Source organism: Otolemur garnettii, unplaced genomic scaffold (assembly GCF_000181295.1).
Source record: "Otolemur garnettii isolate 467f Iridium unplaced genomic scaffold, OtoGar3 scaffold00118, whole genome shotgun sequence".
Classification (NCBI taxonomy): domain Eukaryota; kingdom Metazoa; phylum Chordata; class Mammalia; order Primates; family Galagidae; genus Otolemur; species Otolemur garnettii.
In genome coordinates, this window is record NW_003852513.1 from 1,318,734 (window position 1) to 1,341,321 (window position 22,588).

The following is a 22,588-nucleotide window of genomic DNA, read 5'->3' on the forward strand; positions in this document are numbered from 1 at the left end:
TATATGGGGCTGGCGCCGTACCCACTGAGCCACAGGCACTGTCCAAGAAGGTCTAGTCTTGAGCTGTAAGTTTATTCACCCTTTAATCCATCTGTCATTTCTAGACATTCATTCTAAGCTTTCCTTCTCATCTCCTCTTTGCTAAATCTGGCCTCTAATTATTGGATATCTTCCCAACTTCAACACTTACTCTTGCTTTTCTCAACAATCTGTAACTTCTTATTTTCTACAGAATAGATATTTTACAAAAGGTTATCAGCCTGGGTAGAGATGACTCATATAAATAGGGATGCCATGGTCCTTTTTGTTCAGGCAGCCATAATCCTGTGGGAAGGGTGGCGTGAAATCATGTAACAGATCTTACTCTAACTATGGAGCTTATTAACTGCATATCTTTAGCCAGTTCATTTAACTCCTCTTTAGCCTCTGTATTTTGTTGGGCAAATGGATATGACTTGCTTCATAAGGATTAAGTAAAATAATATATGTGCTCAACTGATGTTTAAATTAGTTGAATCCATTAAAAGACCAAGGTATATACATTCTCAAAATACATGACACTTAAAAAGAAAAAAATATTAATTGCTTTGTATGAAATATTGAAGTTTATAGCTAAATGGCAAATAGGAGTTTAAAAATGTAAATCTGTCAGAGTTCACATGGTATGTGCATGTTGGTATGTATGACAGGAGGAGAGGAGGAAAGAGGCAGATGGTCAGAGGGAAAGAAAGACAAAGATTTACTGATATAATTAGAAAAGATGAGCAATCTGGATGTTAGAAAAGCATGATATACACCAATGTGGAGGCCTAATTTTCCAAGCTCTACGACAGCCTGGATGAAGTATCCTTTAGGATCATCTCTTTTCCTTTGATCACATATTCACAAAGCAATCTGCTGGTAACTAATTAAGTTTCCTAAGTAGTTAGATTAGAAATAGCATGTTCTAAATAGCTGGCCTAAGCATGCACATATATGTATTATATATATATACGCGTGTGTGTGTGTTCACTTATATAGATAGTGTATATTAGTAAAGATATGTTCCTATAAATTAGTATAAAGGCAACAACAGTAAAAATTACAGTTATTGAAAATTTCAATGTGCAAGGCTCTATGTGAAAGTTTCATTTTAAATTACTATTTAAAAATGCTATTAATTTAATTTGAATACTTCTTTAGTATTAGGAATCTAAAATTGCCATTTAATCTTGTCAGAGAACTTCATGAGTTAGGTTCTCTGACAAGAGATCACCTCATGATGATTAATCTCATTTAATAGATATGGAAGCTAATAGAAATGACCAATTCACCTAAGGGCACACTGTTTGTAAGATGTAGAAATGGGAATCAAACTTCTCTTTTTCTAGCTCTTTGTTCTTACCTCCCACGCTATACAGACATTGTTTTAATAATTAAGAAGACCAGTTAAGCATAATTAATCCTTCCCAAAAAATCTCAGTGATAAGATTAGTTTGGGGTTCACAAAGCTCTATCTAACCTCTTCAAAGATCAACATGTCTGCTTTTTATAATAAAAAAGGAAATAAAGAAAAAAAGACAAAGGTAACAAATAGCAAGGGAAGAAAATTAGATCCAACTTCTATCATTTGGCTCTTTCTCATCCTCATAGAAATGATATCATCCATTAACCAGTCATTTATTATATATCATTTATTTATACTGTATGTCAGACTCTGGACCAGGTACCAGAGACATAAAGATAATAATCCCTATTCTTAGGAGCTCATAGTCTTAAAGAGGCAGTTAGCTTGTAGTAGTTAAACTACCAGAAACTAAGACAAATTGGCAAATTTTATTATCAACTAACATGAACCATAAAGCCTTTTCATTCCTAAAAGTAAAGGCCTGTATGTTACATGCTAACTCATATTCTGGTTCTATGGAATTCCTTTAGATACACTATGATTCAACACTGGAACCAATGATAAAACTTTTCACTTTATGACTCTTAGCAAATGCTATCAAGGTGTCATCGTACAACATTCTACATTACAACTCCAAGCTTCTAGTATAGTTCCTGACACATGGCAGGTGGTAAATGGCTATTTGATAAATAATCTATGAAAAAGCAAAATAAACCAAAAACCCACATTCTTCCTTAAAGAAAAACCAGTAATGTACAGTCAGTCTAAAATATAAAGAAATGTAATGCAGACATTTTAGTGAAGAAATATGAAACAAGTTTATATGTAGATTACTTTTCCATAAAATATTTTGCTATGCAAAACCAAAACTGACAGTTAAAGTTCTGACATGACCAGGACAAGACAAAAATTACCTGGTCTTCGGAATATTTAAAGAAAGATTCCTACAAATGAGATGACAGATGATAAAACAAATACATAATGACAAAGCTTCATAGTTTCCTAAAGTTCTTTCTTAATCTCTTGTTAGAAAAAGAAACCTGAGGTGTTCGTGCAAAATTCAAAAAATGTTGCTGTATTATATCCTTTGCTGGTACTTAACATCTGAAGTCATCTGTCACATATAAGTCAACAAAAAATCATCTTGCAAATATTCTGATTATGCTCAATAGGGCCAGAGTCAATTTATCTCTAAGATCGAAGAAAATATTTCACTTAAAGCGGGGTTATAGGTCTGCGCACTGCGCTCCACAAGTGCTGCAGCTTGCTTCGGGCAGTGAAGGCGGGTGTTGGAGGGTCTGTCCACTTCTTCCTTGGTTGTGAGCGACATGGACGTGCTTGCGAAGGAATTTGGAAACCTGACCCCGGAGCAGATGGCTGCGCAGATTCCAAGTGTAGGGGAAAAATGGAGGCTGCTCCCAGCATTTTTAAAGGTGAAAGGTCTTGTGAAACAGCACATAGATTCATTTAACTATTTCATTAATGTAGAGATAAAGAAGATAATGAAAGCCAACGAAAAGGTTACAAGTGATGCTGACCCCATGTGGTATTTGAAATATCTTAATATCTATGTTGAGCTTCCTGATGTTGAAGAAAGCTTCAATGTAACTAGACCAGTGTCCGCTCATGAGTGCCGTTTGAGAGACATGACATACTCTGTACCCATTACAGTAGATATTGAGTATACCCGAGGCAGCCAGAGGATCATCCACAATGCCTTACCCATTGGCAGAATGTCTATAACGCTACGCAGTTCAAACTGTGTTCTTACAGGAAAAACGCCAGCAGAGTTTGCCAAACTGAACGAATGTCCTTTAGATCCAGGTGGCTACTTCATTGTTAAAGGTGTAGAAAAGGTTATTCTTATCCAAGAGCAACTGTCTAAGAACAGGATCATTGTGGAAGCTGACAGAAAAGGGGTAGTTGGAGCTTCAGTTACCAGCTCTACCCATGAGAAAAAAAGCAGAACCAATATGGCTGTGAAACAAGGATGATTTTATTTGAGGCATAATACTTTGCCAGAAGATATACCCATTGTCATCATATTTAAGGCCATGGGCGTTGAGAGTGACCAGGAAATTGTACAGATGACTGGAACAGAGGAGCACGTGATAGCCCAGTTTGAAAGAGTGTCAGAAAGCTCAGATTTTCACACAGATGCAGGCATTAAAATATATAGGGAACAAAGTAAGAAGGCAAAGGTGGACCAAAGAAAACCAAAATAGAAGAAGCAAGAGAGCTCCTGCTTCTACAATTCTGACCCGTGTACCAGTTAAGGAATTTAATTCCCAAGCCCAGTATAATTATACTGCAGTGATGGTATGAAGAGTAATTCTGGCACAAGGAGACAATAAAGTTGATGACAGAGACTATTATGGTAATAAGCAATTGGAATTGGCAGGGTAGCTTTTATCACTTCTTTTTGAAGATTTGTTCAAAAAATTTAATTCTGAAATGAAGAAGATTGCCGACCAAGTGATCCCTAAGCAACGAGCAGCCCAGTTTGATGTTGTGAAACATATGCGCCAAGACCAGATTACCAATGGCATAGTGAATGCCATTTCTACTGGAAACTGGTCTCTAAAGAGATTTAAAATGGACTGCCAAGGTGTGACCCAAGTGCTGTCTTGCTTGTCATACATATCTGCCCTGGGCATGATGACAAGAATATCTTCCCAGTTTGAAAATACAAGAAAAGTGAGTGGTCCGTGCTCTCTCTAGCCATCTCAGTGGGGAATGCTTTGTTGTTCAGACACTCCTGAAGGAGAGGCATGTGGTTTGGTTAAAAACTTAGCCCTTATGACACACATCACAACTGACATGGAAGACTGTTAAATTAGCCAGTCAGGGAGTAGAAGATGTGAATTTATTCTGTGGGGAAAAGCTCTCTTACCCAAATGTGTTTCTTGTTTTTCTTAATGGTAACATTCTTGGTGTCATTCGAGACCATACAAAGCTAGTGAATACATTTCGACTGATGCAAAGAGCAGGCAGGATATATCAACGAATTTGTTTCTATCTCAACAAATCTTACAGATCGGTGTGTCTCCATTTCCTCTGATGGAGGAAGGCTGTGCAGAGCCTACATAATTGTCAAGAAACAGAAACCAGCAGTCTCAAATCAGGATATGGAAGAGCTGGCCCAGGGGTACAGGAATTTTGAAGATTTCTTACATGAGAGTCTGGTTGAATATTTAGATATGAATGAAGAAAATGATTGTAACATTGCACTCTATGAACATACAATTAATAAAGATACCACCCACTTGGCGATTGAACCCTTCACTCTTCTTGGTGTTTGTGCTGGCCTGATCTCATACCCTCATCATAACCAGTCCCCAAGAAACACATATCAGTGTGCCATGGGGAAGCAAGCCATGGGTGCCATTGGATACAACCAGAGAAACAAAATTGATACTCTCATGTATCTACTAGCATATCCATAAAAACCCATGGTCAAAACAAAAACCATTGAACTAATAGAGTTTGAGAAATTGCCAGCTAGACAGAATGCGACAGTTGCTGTCATGAGTTATAGTGGCTATGATATTGAAGATGCTCTTGTTTTAAACAAAGCCTCCCTAGACAGAGGCCTTGGACGTTGCCTTGTATATAAAATGCTAAATGTACATTGAAACGATATACCAATCAGACTTTTAATAAAGTGATGGGGCCCATTTTGGATCCTGCTACAAGGAAACCCATACGGCAATATGAAATTTTAGATGCAGATGGTATTTGTTCTCCAGGTGAGAAAGTAGAAGACAAACACGTGCTTGTAAATAAGTCCATGCCCACAGCAACTCAGATTCCTTTGGAAGGAAGTAATGTGCCACAGCAACCACAGTACAAAGATGTGCCTATAACCTACAAAGGAGCAACAGATTCATATATTGAAAAAGTAATGATATCTTCAAACGCTGAAGATGCTTTTCTGATCAAAATGCTGCTGAGACAGAAATTAGAGATAAATTCAGCAGTCGTCATGGGCAAAAAGGTGTTTGTGGCTTGATTGTCCCCCAGGGAGACATGCCATTTTGTGATTCTGGCATCTGTCCAGAAATCATAATGAACCCACATGGCTTCCCATCTTGAATGACGGTGGGGAAGTTAATCGAGCTGCTGGCTGGCAAGGCCAGTGTGTTGGATGGCCAGTTCCACTATGGCACTGCATTTGGAGGGAGTAAAGTAAAGGACGTGTGTGAAGACCTGGTTTGCCACGGTTACAACTACTTGGGGAAAGACTACGTGACATCTGGCATCACAGGTGAGCCCTCAGAAAGATACATCTATTTCAGACCTGTATACTATCAGATACTGAAACACATGGTGCTGGGTAAAATGCATGCCCAGGCCCAGGGCCCATAAACCATCCTTACCAGGCAACCCACTAAAGGTCGATCTCGTGATGGTGGCTTGCGTCTTGGAGAAATGGAGCATGACTGTTTAATTGGTTATGGAGCCAGTATGCTTTTGCTAGAGAGACTAATCATTTCAAGTGATGCCTTTGAGGTTGACGTCTGTGAGCAGTGTGGACTTTTGGGGTACTCTGACTGGTGCCATTACTGCAAGTCATCGTGCCACATTTCTTCCCTCCGCATTCCCTAGGCCTTCGAACTGCTCTTCCAGGAACAGCAGTCAATGAATATCACCCCCAGCTTAAAACTGTCTAAGTACAATGAATGAGGGTTGGACAGATGATTATTTAAACAGAACAAGTAATATGTTACATGCAATGGAAAGCAGAAGGGATTGAGGACTACTATTCCTATGAATAATCCTTTGAGTGTTCTTTCTCTAAAACAACAACAAAATTGATGACTGAGTAAACAACCTGGGTCTGTGAGCCTCAAGCCATGGGAGGGATGCCAACAATATGAACTGTAATGCAGTTTGATTCATGGATGGATAATGACCTAAAGGGTAAACTTTTATTTATGTCAACAGCTTGAAATGTGCTCATTGGAAGAACTTACTCCTTAAAGAGAATGTTTGGGGTTAACTTTCCCGTGATACCTTCTGGCTAACGATTTTTAAGATTCTTCTGAAATTTAGAGGATGTAAAGAATTAATTTGATTTGGTCAGCTTGGCTTTTGTTGAGGTAGCTGGTTCTGACTGGTATGTGGAAGAAAGAAGGACCCCAGGAAGCTGAGAAGGTGGCTGACAAAGTGATAGCTGTCTTGACTGGTACTATGGAAGATGAATTTTCCCAACAATTAAATCTTGCATTTTCACACCCAAATTTTGTAATTTTAATCTTGTGAAATATAATAAACGTGTTCCTACCTTGTCAATAAAAAATAATAAAGTGGGGTTATAATTATAAACTCACAAGCTCTGAGCCTCCTTTTACTTTCCTGTAAGTGATACTCAAAACAGGTAGACAGGTAAAAGAGCCTTTTCTTAAAATGATCATTGCCGTCCCAGGAGTCTGATATGCTGAGGTGTGAATCACTGCACTGGGAGCAGGAGGAATGAAGAGCAGAGAAGGAAGAGAAGTCAGTGGACACCACAAGAGATCCCAACAGAAAAGGAACTTGAGTTAACCTCCGAGCAGAGATTTAATGTGCCAACAGTCTCCAACTCCAAAAACATAAAAGCTGTTCTCATGGCATTTAAAAAAAAATTAAGATGAGCAACTCGGCAGCAGCAGCAAGCATCATGAGCCAAACCTCAAGGTCCACGTGAATACTGAGTCTTCTGCACTGAAATGCCTACTTTAGTTAAAAAAATTTTTAAGTGTTTTGGGTGGTAAAATGATATAAAGTGACATGCTGCCTCTGAGATCAGATTAATTTTACAAGAAAGTACAGGTGTCTTTATATTTTATTTCATAAGGTACAATCTTTATCATCAGAAAAAACACATGGCTAATGAGACATGATAGGCACTGCAAATTTATCGGTTATATATATATATATATATATTTATATATAATATACATATACATAATTTAGAGATGGTATTTATATATAATATATATAAAAATAATTCAAAGAAATGTCACTGTATATGAGAAACAGCACTCATAGGTTTCTTGTAGGGTATCATAAAAGACGAGCACATTAATATGCTTCTACAATTTAAACGATACTATGCAGGAATCTAAAAGCTAAATATTTTCAATTAATATTTTTTTAAAAACAGAATTCTACTGCAATATCTGAAAACGGTGAGTAGAATCATTTCAACTACTTCACAAGGTAAAAATACAATTCAGTAAAGCAAATATCAAAGAAGCTTAAAACAACTTGCTATGTCTACAAGACACAAATAAAAGTGTTTTATGACTTAAGTTAGCCTGACACTCTTTTATAATTAAATTACCTGCTTAAAAATTCACTTATAATTGGTTTTACATACCCACTTCAAAATAGTAAGAACCTATAACACAGATCATTATGGTGTAACCTAAATAATACCAAACTGGTATATTCTTTACTTCTGCCTATCCCTCATCAAATGGCAAAGACGTAAAATACCTGTTATTAAATAAAAATGACTACACAGAGGCAAAGAGGTCACTTCCTTTAAAGCAAAAGAAGGGAAATTTTATTAAGTACAATACTGCTTAATTAAGCCTAGCAAATGTTTTAGATAGTAGCCAAAAATTGGTCAAGCAATTTATAATAAGCAAAACACTAATTTATATTTTATTATATTAGTAAATAAAAATGATGAGTAAATGAACTAATATAAAAGATGATATCAGAAATAAAGAGTCCACCTTACCAGCCCTCTAGAAACAAGCAGTCTCAAAGATTGTGTGAAGAAAAAAAGAAATATATATTCTCTGGAGTTCTTAACTCTGGGCCTATGGTTAGCTTTAAAGGAACTCTGAACTACCTGAAATTTCACGCAATTTCAATTTGTGCTCCTTCTTTCTAAGGGCAACAGGGAATAATCCTGACCTGAAAGGAATACAATATTTAGACATAATTTGAATACTATTACACTTGGTCCTTTGTGCTTTCAACCTATAAAATGTCTCCTAAGTAAAAAGAGAATGGAAAGGATAACTACCCAGTTAACTTCAGACTCACCGAACTGAGGTACTTAATGTTGGTGCTTTATTCCCTGTGTGGAATTCATGTGCACACAGTAGCCTTGAACACATGAATTTGGTAACAATAAATACACTTCATAGCTTCCCTAACATTAAAAAAATAGGTGATCTATATAAAATCCACCATTCTCTAATTTTATTAAGGTAAGAAAAGTCATTAATGAATTAGGAAATGACTTTACCATTAATTAATTAATTAATTAATTTGAGAGTCTCATTTTGTTGCTTTCGGTAGAATGCTGTGGCATTATAGCTCACAGCAACCTCAAACTATTGGGCTCAAGTGATGATTCTCTTGCCTCTGCCTCCCGACTTAGCTGGTGCCTATTACAATGCCCAGCTATTTTTAGAGATGAGGCCTCCCTCCGCTCAGGCTGGTGAACCTGTGAGCTCAGGCAATCCACCCGCCTCCCGGAGTGCTAGGATTACATCCGTGAGCCACGGTGCCCAGCTACCCTTAATTTAAAAACACTTAATTATCCCTCTCTGTTAACCTCACCACTATTACCGTCCTCCCCTCAAAATTGAAAACTTGACCTTTAAATTAGGTCAAGAAATTTAAAGTTTTAATTAGATGGAATAATCCTTTGTTCAATTAGGAGAACAGAGGGTCAAGGCTGATAATTTCAAGGGTCCTTTGAGGAAATGGTGCCTACTTATACTTCAGTAATATAAATAAGTACATAGTATATAGTATGACATATAATATTTTGTATAATAAATCTATCATGTAAATTAATAAACCATATTTACCGGGTTACATATTTAAGGGGTCACTTTTGAAATAAATAGGATTCCAAATTTATCTTTTCTCATCCTAAATCCTCTAAAACTAAAAGTCTACATCCTTTCAGCTGATCAATGAATAACTAACCCTGTAACAATACACTCATTATATCAAAAAGTAAGATGCTACACAGAAAACAACTACAAATAATGATTACTCAAAAGTAATGATAACAGAGATGCTATCTGAAGGGCCTTGACCAAGACTGAGAGAATGGGGTTAATTACAAATCCACACTCTATTTCCATCACTCAATTCACAATGGTTAGTCTAAGAACAATGAAAGTAACAGAGGCCTGATAAATATAGCTGATTTCCTGGAATCTCGTGAGATTGAGAAATATATGTTATGATAAACTTTTTTCCCTTGTAAAAATGTGCTACTCTGCAAACAGTGAGACCCAAGAGACAAACCTCCTACTCTCCAAGGCTATCATTCGATGTTTTATTTCTCCAGTTACAATTTATTTTAAAGGATAGGGGCTTAGCTATTTAGTGGCCACTAGTCTATGGAAATAAACTTTCCACAGCTAAATTTTTTTAGTACATATTAGAATCAATGATGTCCTATTTAACTTGTGAAAATTGAAAATGCAAAATGTCCAGTCACACAATGTCCAAAGATACCAAGATATTTAATTTTTTACTATTGAATTGTTTCAGTTCCTTTTATATTCTGGATATTACTCCCTTGTCAGATAAATAGTTAGCAAATATTTTCTCCCATCAAGAGAGAACTGTGCAGAAGTTTTTATTAAGAAAACCAAGTAATCCCATTAAAAAGTGGGCAAAGAATTTATAGCTTTCATATGAAAGCTATAACCCAATTATAGCCCAAGAATATGGGGAAAGGGGAAAGAGAGGGAAGGGGAGGGAGGAGGACAAGTGGAGGGAGGGTAATTGGTGGGACCACACCTATGGCGCATCTTACAAGGGTACATGTGAAACTTATTAAATGTAGAATATAAATGTCTTAACACAATAACTAAGAAAATGCCATGAAGCTATGTTAACCAGTTTGATGAGAATATTTCAAATTGTATATAAAACCAGCACACTGTACCCCATGACTGCATTAATGTACACAGCTATGATTTAATTAAAAAAAAAGTGGGCAAAGAACACAAACAGACATTTCTCAAAAGAAGACATATAAATGCACAAGTATATGATTTCTCAAATCAACTAAAAGTAGAACCACACAATCCCTCAGTCCTACTATATTTATCCAAAAGAAAGGAAATTAGTAATCAAAGGAATATCTGTATGCCTGTGATTACTGCAGCCCTATTCACAATACCAAAGATAGTCAACTAAAATGTCCATCAACAAATGAAATGTTTTTGTTTGTCTGTTTGTTTGTTTGTTTGTTTTGAGTCTCACTTTGTTGCCCTTGGTATAGTAACATGGTATCATAGCTCTCAGCAACCTCAAACTCAAGCAATCCTCTTGCCTCAGCCTCCTGGGTAGCTGGGAGCATAAGCGCCCACCACAACTCATGGCTATTTTTAGAGACTAAGTTTCACCCTTGCTCAGGCTGGTCTCAAACTCCAGAGCTCAGGCAATCCACCTGGCTTCAGATGAGTAGTTTAAGAAAATGTGATGTATACACATAATGACACTCTACTCTGCCATAAAAAACAATGAATCCTGTCATTTGCAGCAACATGGATAGAACTGGTGGCCATATGTTAAGTGAAATAAGCCAGGCACAGAAAGATAATTATCACTCTCTCTCACTCATATGTGGAAGTAAAAAAGTTGATCTCATGGAGGTTGACAGCAGAATGATAGATATTCTCAGAGGCTGGGAAGGGTGTGCGGGGGAAGGGGAAGGGATAAAGAGAGGTTGGTTAATGGGTAAAAACACATAGTCAGATAAACAGAATAAGTTTTAATGCTCAGTAGCACAGTAGGGTTACTATAGTTAACAATGTATTGCATATTTCAAAATGGCTAGAAGAGAGGACTTAAAATATTCCCAATGCCTAGAAAATGATAACTAATTGAGGTGATGGCTACCCTAAATACCCTGACCTGGTCATTACACATTCTATGCACATAATAAAATCACATGAATCCTATAAATATGTACAAAAGTTATCAACAAAGAAAATCATTATCAAAAACTACTTTAAAAAAAAGACACTTATAGGCTTCCTAACTCCTAACTTCAAGAGATAAACTAGGTATGTCGAACCAGGTGGCATCTCTTTCCAAACAATCTTGCTACAGATATTCCAAAGTTGACAATATCTAACATCTTTCTTACTTATGTTTCATCTCATAAATGATGCCATTATTATTAAGACAAGAGAAACTCTTCCCAAATAGTAGAGGTACTGTCTGTGCTATTCTTCTTCCTTCATAAAACTTGCTAGGTAGAAATCCATTTAGAAAACAGAGAACCCAGTAGTCAATATCAACCAGACTATTCTATCTTAAAAGCTTAAATTATAAGTTTTTTCATTTTGTCAAATATTACAGCCAACAAAAATTATTTTTAGGGGCAGGCGTGGTGGCCCACACCTGTAATCCCAGTACTCTGGGAGCCTGAGCTCAGGAGTTGGAGACCAGCCTGAGCCAGAGCAAGACCGCACCTCTGAAAATAGCCAGGCATTGTGGCAGGTGCCTGTAGTCCCAGCTACTTGGGAGGCTGAGGCAAGAGAATCTCTTAAGCCCAAGAATTTGAGGTTGCTGTAAGCTGTGATGCCATGGCACTCTACGAGAGTGACAAAGTAAGGCTCTGTCTCAAAGGAAAAAAAATCATTTTTAAAACACCTAATAATCATAGCTGTGAAACAAATTAGCAATTTTACCCTACACATGTAAGACATAGGATACAACCAATCCATAGTATATCTGCTATCTTTGTACACCATTAAAGTACTGGTTGGCTTTGTTAGAAAAAAACAAATCATGTATCAGGGACTAGGAATCTTTTTTTTTAAGCAGAGCTAGATCCCAAAATCACTGTGGTTTCATCAAAGGATCAAGAAAATTATTAAAGTACATTCTCTTTTTTTGAGGAAATATATTTTTATTTCTTTTTTTTTTTCATATTAATATGGGTTACATATGATAAGGTCACACAGTTTGCTTTTGTAGGGTAAAAGCCCGCGTTGCAGGTGTGGCTTTCACCCAGGAAGTGTGCAAAACACTGATGCAATGTATGCACTGGGTGGGAATTGACCCAACCCCTCTTTAAACAGAGACAGAGCAGAAGATTTAGAGTTTTTACTCTTTCAGGCAAGGAAACGAGTAAGAATTGTTTCTTAGAAAATACTTAACAGTTCCCTAAAATATGCTACTACACAGTGGGTCAATTCCTAGCTGATACCAGTTTTTTGTACCTTAGTAGACTTTGATGCCAATCCTTTTCCAATGGTAACAATGCTATTACCTAAAGTATCTCCAAAGTACAAAAGCTGTTCAGGATATAGGTACTCTGTTTTGTGCTGAACAATAGACTCTACTGTTCAGAATACTGTTTTAGAGAGAGAGACACACACCAAAAAATCCAGATACATCAATCAATAAATACACAGTAAAAGGACTAATGTACTCAGCTACAAGGGGCACACCAAGAAAGACTTTCTCTGCCAGGATATTTTGCTTGTCTTTTTTTGTGGGGGTTTTTTTTCTTTTGTTTTAGTAGTATATTTGAACTGACATCACATCAATATACCTTATAATTCAAGATTAAAGAAATAAGACATTCCTGGACCAAGTAGGAGATTCCAGTGAGAGGAAAGCCAGGAGAAGGGGTGACCACAGCAGCCATCAAAGCATGCAACCCCAGGGCTCTCTTTCCATGTCGCTATGATAAGCTCTTTTTTGAATCCTTTTTCTCCCTCACTAGGGCCAGAAGGGCTTCTGCAACCAGCTTACATTCCTCCTACTTGCCTAGTACCTCACTGCTGCAGTCTCAAGGGTACCAGTCCTATTCTCCAAAGCAACCCCTGAGCTTCAGAATAAGCTCCTCTGCTTCCCCTCCTGCTCTTGCCTTCCTGCCTTGCTAGCTACTGCCTAATGTCAATGCTCAGGTTTGACCACGGTGATTCCAGCTCCAGCTTTCAGACTTCAGAGCTCGGGCCCAGCTTTGAGGGAGTCTCTTAACATTGGTGCTTTCTGAAATATGTCTCTACTCAGCGCTGCTTTACCTGTGGCTCTGCCAAATCTCAGTCACTTCAGGCAGCACTCTGGACTTTGAAGATTTTTCTGTCTTCTAAAAAATGGAATTTATACAGTTTCTTTTACTTACCCTGTTGTTGTATACGTTTTCCCGGAGAAAAAGGGACAGTTAACCCTAAACTGCAGGTTTCAGATGTTGACAGTAACGCCAAGCAGGCACACACCTTCCTCTGAGAAGAGCAGTCTGAAAGACCACTGGTCCACAGGCTGCTCTTCTTCAGAACACAAAACATTAAATAATCCATATTCATAAGAATAACTTGTCAATGCCTGTGACCTCTAGAGGACGGAAGGTGAAATCTTAATTTATGAATACTTATCTTAGGAAACACGGGGATTAAAAAAGAAGAGTATCCTATACTGGAATACTAACAGCTTTCAAACTGGATTGAGGTTGAATAGACAAAAATAGGTAAGAAAAATATGTAAGTAGGAAAATGAGGTCACAAGTACAACATAAAATATGCTTTCAGAACATACGCTAAGCTGTGGTTATCTAACACATACATTACTGTAATTTTTAAGATTACACCGGTTAATGCTGTCCAATAGTCCTATCCGCAAATGCAAGCCACATACATTTAAAATTGTCCAGTAGCCACATTAAAAATAAAAAGATGAATTCAATTATAATACATTTTATATAACTGAATATTCAAAAATATTTTCATTTCAATATGACAATAAATATAAAAGTTACTCATGAGTTACATCTTTTTTTTTTCAATCAAGTCTTCAAAGTCTGGTATATATTTCACATGCACAGTTCATCTCATTTGGATGAGCCACATTTCAAGTGCTCAACAGCCACCAGGTCTAATAGCCACAACAGGGGAGAGCACTGTTTATTCACTCAGGGATATGACTTGAACAAAAAAAATTCTCAAAGATCCTACTGAAGAAAGAAGAAAATTCTGCTGCATCTTAATGTAAAATTTGTTGTGCTGTTTATAGGCAAGAATGGAAGTAACTACTGATATAATTCCTGCCCTGTAAACTGCCTAACAAAACAGGGTGGGCAGGGCTTTTAAACCCAGGATTTATCACTAGACACCATTCAGGAGAGGCAGAGGATGAAGATGATACACACAGATAGTCACCCGGAGCCCAGAAATTATGTCTCTTTGTAAGAAAATATTTTATCCTAATCTCATTTCTAATTGATTTAAATCAAACAAGTATTTTATCATTTGGGCATCCTGAAATTTTATAATCCCTAAGAGATGCACATACACAGGCACACATCACATTCCTAAGGTATCTTAAATTTTTATAATTTACAAGATACACACATTTAGTCTAGCTTACTTTTTAAAACTAAGAATTTTAACTACATATTATAGTCAGTTTGATATTTATTGTATATACCTTTCGTTCGACACTGCACTGCTACCCAGCTGCACATATGTGAAGAAGCAGTGCTGCACACTGTGAACAGCATATTGTTTGTCCACAACTGAATGCAATTAAAATTCTTAGTGATTCTTTGGAAGTTTTGGTTTTCCCTCACTAAAATTAAGCATACTTTCTGAAATGTATTTATAATTATCAATTGCTTGGGACAATACAGTCCCAGCTATTTTGGAGGCTAAGGCAAAAAGATGGCTTGAGGCCAGGAGTTCAAGACCAACCTGAGTAACATAGCAAGGCCTCATCTCTTTAAAAAAATAAAAAAAAAAGGGAGGTGCCTTTGGCTCAAAAGAGTAGGGCGCTGTCCCCATATACCAGAGGTGGCAGGTTCAAACCTGGCCGTGGCCAAAAACTGCAAAAAAAAAAAAAAAAAGAAAGAAAGAAAGAAAAAAAATGTTAATTTCTACTCAACCTGTGTGCACACCATGTCCAGACTTCCAAAAGTCTGATCTAAAATAACAAAGTTGTATTATAGATACATACATATTTAAATGTACTATATGTTCTCTAAAGGTTAAAACTCTTGTTTTTATCTGCTTAAAACTATAAGTGGGTTCTTAAAAGAAAGCATGACTGATAGATTACAGTAAAGAAAGGGAACAAAATATGAACAATTAAAAATGTTTGTATTAAATTGGTTATTAGCAATGGATTAACTGTTCTTCATCTCTTTTCCAAGTATGATATTTAAAACTTTCTTTTAAATTCTGCCTTGAAACTATCATACACTGATCTAACTAGTGAAGTATAATCTTTTCGTAACTACTAGTAAATAGAGGTCTAGACAGCAAATGATCCTTGAAAGGACACATTTCCACTGAATAGTAAGTCCATAGCACTTTGTTCTACCTTACCATATACAAATGTAAGGAGAACAACAAAATGGTATCAATGAAAAGAAAATTTCATAGAAAAATACATATGCTCTCTTTTTGTACAAGAAAAAAATTACGTAAGTTTCCAAAGACTCAAAACTGTTAACCAAGAATCATAGTGATTTTTGAAAGTTAGATTGCTCTTAGTAAATGCTTTTGGCATAAAATTAAAAGGTCAGGTATTACTAATGCGCTTAAATGTTTTCTTGGGTGAAACTGAGAATTCTTTCCAATGACACATTTTCAACCATAAATAAACCATTTTACTGTTTTCTTTATCACATTTAACTTTAAATAAACAGAAAATCTAGTCTTGTTTTTGAATACTCTTTAGAGAGAAGTTTAATCTCTCAATGTCTAGTCTTGCAATATTTTGGACAAATAAATGCAAACTAATATTTCATCCAAAATAAACCCCCAAACCTTCACTTCCTGATTATAGCACTGACATGCAGAAATTAGCTTTTTAATAGCCATCTCCCAGGAATATTTTATAATTTTTCTCATAATTACTTCCTTCTAATTATTTGGAAGCACCCAAAGACACCTCACAAAGAATTAGATACTCCTGTAAGGCTTAGTTCCAATCCTGACAATTTATTTTAAGCTCAAATACACACTGCATATTCTAAGAAATATAGTTACAGCACAGTAATGTCGCAAAAATGTATTATTGGTTTCATATTAATAAAAGTTTCTTTAATGAATGAATTAATCTTTGTGTAATACTTTATAATTCATAGAGATTCCCTTCCCATACATTAGACCACATTTAATCTATATAACAATTCCATGTAATTCTGCTTAATGAGCCCTAACCTATCAGCTTATTTTGATAATATCGAAAGGGTACACCTTAATGAAGTGAACAGATTTCAGGTAGTGTGTTCATGCCCACCTGTAGAGAGCCTTTACTACTGAGGACTTTAAATTAAGAATTTTTTGCATGGGGTGGCACCAGTAGCTCAGTAGGTAGGATGCCAGCCCCATATACCAAAGGTGGTGGGTTCAAACCTGGCCCCAGCCAAACTGCAACAAAAAATAGCTGAGCGTTGTGGTGGGCACCTGCAACCCCAGCTACTCAGGAGGCTGAGGAAAGAGAATCGCTTAAGCCCAGGAGTTGGGAGGCTGCTGTGAGCCATGATGCTACAGCACTCTACTGAGGGCAATAAAGTGAGACTTGGTCTCTTTTTAAAAAAAAAGAAAAGAAAAGAATTTTTGGCACGGCTCGGCGCCTGTAGCTCAGTGGCTAGGGCACCAACCACATACACCAGAGCTGGTAGGTTTGAACTGATCCCAGGCCTGCCAAACAACAATGACAACTATAACCAAAAAATAGCTGAGCATTGTGGCGGGCGCCTGTAGTCCCAGCTACCTGGGAGGCTGAGGCAAGGGAATCACTTAAGCCCAAGAGTTGGAAGTTGCTGTGAGCTATGATGCCATAGTGCTCTACCGAGAGTGACAAAGTGAAACTGTGCCAAAAAAAAAAAAAAAAAGAATTTTTGGTAACTACAACTACTTGAATATAGCATAGCAACCATACCTACATACCTATAAATACTTGGATAAACTATTAGACAGGTCAGTAGTATTCATTAGTTCACTCGCTCATCCTTTTCATTCTTGAGCACTTACCATGTGGCAGACGCTATTATAGTTAGACTGTGTATCTAAATGGTATTTATTAGAATGGAATTTAAATTTAGAAGCAATTCAACAATGATCATCTATTTTTACTATAGAAAATTAAAAGATTAACAGGGAACAAAATCTTAATAATCCAACCAATTGAGATATAATAATGAATAGATAGTAGAACTAAAAATGAATATATAATTGGATAGCCCAGTGAGAAGTAAGCAGGAATAAAAAGGAAATCAACATACCACACTAAAGGACCAGACATGGGAAAGGTGTCACATGTTCATTTTTTCTTCAGGTAAATTAATTTAATTCAAAACATGTACTGGGGAACAGGCTAAGTATAAAACACCATTATATGCTGTGAAGGACAAGAAAACAGCTCACCATAATGCAAAGCAAAATACAATAAATGTTAATAACAAAAAACTGTGATACTTCAAAAGTAGGAAGAATTTATCTGGACTTGGGAAATAAAATTTACAGTAATTTAGTTTCACTATAGGCATTCCTACCTTTAGATAATTGAAATAACAGGCTTTAATTTTAAACTAGTATCACCTCAAACTGAGTCACTGCGAAAATACCCAATGTGATAAATAAAAGCATTGAATAGGAAAGCAATGCAGTAATTACCCAGCTTTATTAGACACCGACTAGAATTTTAACAACAGAGTGCAAATGGAGAACTGTAGGAACAGGAGAAAGCCTGGAAAGGAAGGAAAGAGCACCAAAGAAATCTCCACGATGCCACAAAACACTGCTACATCAGGATTCTAATTCCCAAAGACAGTATTGCAAATATGCTTCCATGATCAACATGTTTGCAGAATAAGAGCTGAATCTAGATTTTAGGCCCGTAATTTTTAGTGATAAATTTTTGCCACAATTTATGAATACTTTATAAAGAAGGCATACACACATGCTCTGGGCTGCATATCTGTGTGCCCCAGGTCACTGTGGAAACCCCAGTGCACAAAGGCCTTAGGTTTTAGGAGGTGGGGCCTTTCAGATTAACTAAATCATGACCACTACCAACCCCCCTCCCCCCAAAGCACTGGCTTCCTTCCTCTACCAGAAGGCAGCCACCTGCAAACCAGGAAGAGCACCCTCACTAGAACCTGACCTTGCTGGTACCCCAATCTCAGGCTTTCTGTTCCAGAACTACCAGCAATAGATTTCTATTAAGTCAACTAGTCTACAGCATTCTTATTATAGCGCCCCAAACTGACACTGTATTTAGATAACTATTTCAAACACAGAAAAATATGGCATGAAATTTAGATAAACAGTTCCTCAATTCCAATTTATTTTATACCACAGTATTCTTTCACATGGTAGCATCAAAATGAGTTTGTAAACCTATCATAAATTTTCAGTCTTACACTGTACATGATAATATATAAAGTGTGAATACGCAATATATTTTATGGCAAGTATTATGTACTATATTTACATGTTTATTACATATACATATTTTTCATTTTTCTTTAAATTATTAAAAATGAGTTATTTTCAAGTAACTGTCATATTTCTTATTAAAGAGAAAATACTTTTAGAAAGTATTGCCTTGTATCATGGGCTTTTTATTATGCTACATATGAAAGAAAGGATATTATAATGATGAAACATTCTTGATGCATCAGACTGAAAAATTAGATATTTACAGACCATGTCTAAAACTAGGTTCTAATTGGGTAATCTTTTCCTCCCTTCACTCTTGTTGTGAAAGATCTAAATTTAATTTGGTTACTGACATGATCTATTGAACTAAGCACTGAATGGTGGTAAAAAAAATATTTAGAGTTCCAACTTGGTGTACTGTTCTAATAGCAATTCACTGAATGCTCTTGGATAAGTCATAAACTAAATGACTTTCTCTATTTCCTTATCTATAAAATGGAAATAAATGTCCTACCTCCTAAAGGTACTACTCAGATTAACAACTGGGTAGAATACTGTGAAATGGAAAATGATGAAAATGTTCAGTGAAATTTTAAGTTAAACTTATGTCATTACTCAATCTGAAATTTTTGCAAAGTACTTTTTTTTTTTGGCAATTTTTGGCCGGGCTGGGTTTGAACCTGCCACCTCTGGTATATGGGGCTGGTGTACTACTCCTTGAGCTACAGGCGCCGCCCTGGAAAGTACTTTTTAAAATAGAAACTGAATACTCTAACAGCATTTGTTGAAAGATCACCAGACTGATCCGAATCTTCATCTTTCATGGTGTAGAACAGCCTCAAAATAAGTGACAACTTATAATTTACAACAGAATGCTTTCACTGTGTCCCAGGATGTGATCTTTGGTTTTATAATAAAAATCAGGTTCATTTAATCTACAGCACAAGAAAATAATTAAAAGACAAATGACCATCCAAAATGAATTTAGATATAACAAAATCAGTTTCTAGGTAACAATAGAAATGATACTAAATAAAGTTATTGTTAAATGCGATACTATCTTTCTTCCTCTACATTATGAATTGTGTTTCACAAAAAGTGTAGAAATTATTATATTTGAAGACTAATTTGATAGAAATGCTATATTTTATTTTACTTACCTCTTTCTTTTCTAAATTCTCAAAGATCACATATGCATGCAAACAGCCTTCCTAAAGAAATATGCATTACTTTTGACTCAATCCAACAAGTACTTAGTGAGCCACCACAGTGTTGATCATTCTTAACAGGTTACACATAAAACCTTTCCTGCAACTTCTGCTTTGGGATGAAATAAAACGTACTTTTTTCCTTATTCCTTCCACCAAGTACAACCAAAAACCAGGGACATTAGATATAATGCAACATAAGATTCTAAAAAAAGATGGAAGTCAGGATCCAAGGAACGAAATGAATAACCTGAGTTTTCTTTTTGCCTGCTATATTTCAAACCGGGTACTGGAGAAGGCAACAACCCAAAAATGCCAATGGAAGGAAACAAAAAAGCCGGAAGAAAAGCCTGCCTTCCCTCTCTCCAGGAAAGGAGCAGCCTCGAGAGACAGGACACTTATTGACAGTAACAACTCCACTCTGGGTAACACACCACAGAAAACCCTGCAGCCTACCTCCAGACCTGCCCGCAATGGCCAAGTGGGGAGCCCAGGCGTCTCTCCTCACCAGGCTATAAGGAGGAACCCTTATCCTCACCAGAGTAGAAAGAGAGAAGGCTAAGAGAGGAGCTGGGGTAATGAGACATGCCTCATCAAAAGGGCAGTGAAGACCAAGGGGGAGGGGGATGGACTTTCAGCCCTACCCTACTATGAAAAGGCACCTGGCCTTCACTGGGGTGGCGTCAAAGAAGGCCTGGGAGCATCAGGACTCACACCACCCCTGGTGATACTGAAGCTCTTCTCCCCATAGTGTGTCAGTTGGGACCATACGGTGAGCTTCAACTTCTACTGCAGCCCCTCCACCCCATTTCTGATCTGCAGAGGCCAAGTAGAGAACCTGGGAGTCACAGGGAAGAGACCCTCTCCCCTGGCGGAGTCATGATAGGGAAGGCCTGCTACAACAGAGAGTTTCAGTAAGTACAAAGTTTTGTAATACCCACTATGTCTGGATTAAAAAAAAAATCATTAGTCAGATCAATAATCAGAAAAATCTCAACTTGAATATGAAACTATATACTCCTACTTACTTTTTACTTAATTTATAGTTCTCCTTTTAATGATTTTTAACTGAGTAGTTTTTAAGGTCTTACATTTTTTCATCTATAGTTTTTCAGTCAAGTACACCACAGATAAGCAAAACAAAAACAGCTAAAGGATCATGCAACGGGTTGAATAATGGTCCCAAAAAAGGTATGCCCATGTCCAAATCTCTCAAATCTGTGAATGTTACCTTACTTGGCAAAAGGGTCTGTATAGATAATTAAGTTAAGGATTAGAGGAAATCATCTGGATTACTTGGGTGGGCCCTAAATCCAATAACTGGAATCCTTGTAACAGACAGGAGAAGATAAGGACACACAGAGGGAAAGACAAGTGAGGACTGAACAAAGAGGTGTGGCCACAAGCCAGGGAAGCCAGCACCCACCAGAAGCTGGAGGAAGCAAATAGCAGATACTCCCACAGACCCTGGGGAGAGTGGCACTGCCTGCACCTTGACTTGGGACTCCTAGACTTCAAAACTGAGAGAATGAATTTCTGTTTTAAGCCACCCAGTTAGCTTGTGGTCACTTGTTACAGAAGCCCTGGGAAATTAATATAAATCCCGTCTATAATTTCGTCTGAAAGGCAAATAATGGTTTGTTTTTTTCAGGGACAGATTTTCACTGTTACCCTCAGTAGAGTGCTATGGCGTCACAGCTCACAGCAACCTCCAGCTCTTGGGCTTAGGAGATTCTCTTGCCTCAGCCTCCCAAGTGGCTGGGACTACAGGTGCCTACCACAACACTTGGCTATTTTTCTTTTGGTTGCAGTTTGGCCAAGGCCGGGTTCAAACTACCACCCTCGATCTATAGGGCTGGAGCCCTACTCACTGAGCCACAGGTACCGCCCCAGATAATGTCTTTTTAACTTGATTTGCTTTACAAGTGTGTTTAAATACCTTTAAAGGATAAAAAGGAAATACCTAAATTAAGTATGCTTTCTTATGTTAAATTATACCATTACAAGGAGAAGTTGGGAAAGAGGAAATATAAAATAATCTGAATGATTACCAAGGAGTACTAGCTCACCTCATGTGATAAAATATAAGTACATCCATGATCATTAAGAAGGAACAGGCTAGGCAGTGCCTGAAGCTCAGTGAGTAGGGCACTGGCCCCTGCCAAACAACAACAACAACAAAAAAAAAAAACAGCCCAGCCTTGTGGGGGGTCCCTGTAGTCCTAGCTACTTGAGAGGGTGAGGCAAGAGAACTGCCTGAGCCCAAGAGCTGGAGGTTGCTGTGTGCTGCGATATCACAGTACTCTGCCTCTTAAAAAAAAAAAAGGAATAGGTGGTCTGATATGGCTCTCTGGTTTCACAGCCAGTCATACCGCAGCGCAGTGCACCTAGAACAGAGGCTGCAGAAGCCCTAATTGGTATGAACACCTACAAGGAAATTTCAGCTAAGTACAGAGACTGATTATGAGTTACCCTGACAGTAAAGAGCTCCTGGTGACCTAGTCTTAGGGTGACATTTATGTTTTAATCGGTTTTATTTCCAGGCTATCCAGGAGGCTCTCACCCAGAGGATCCAAGAAAAATATCCTTGTGTATAGGACAGTGGGAGAAGAAAA

General features: G+C 37.2%; 1 protein-coding gene and 1 pseudogene across 1 annotated transcript in view; one reads left to right on the plus strand and one right to left on the minus strand.

Annotated features, from left to right (window-relative positions):
* The window catches only part of RNGTT (RNA guanylyltransferase and 5'-phosphatase), a 354,972-nt gene that overhangs the window by 100,383 nt on the left and 232,001 nt on the right, over positions 1–22,588 (minus strand). The window lies entirely within an intron of this gene.
* On the plus strand, positions 2,647–6,073 carry LOC100957656 (annotated as a pseudogene).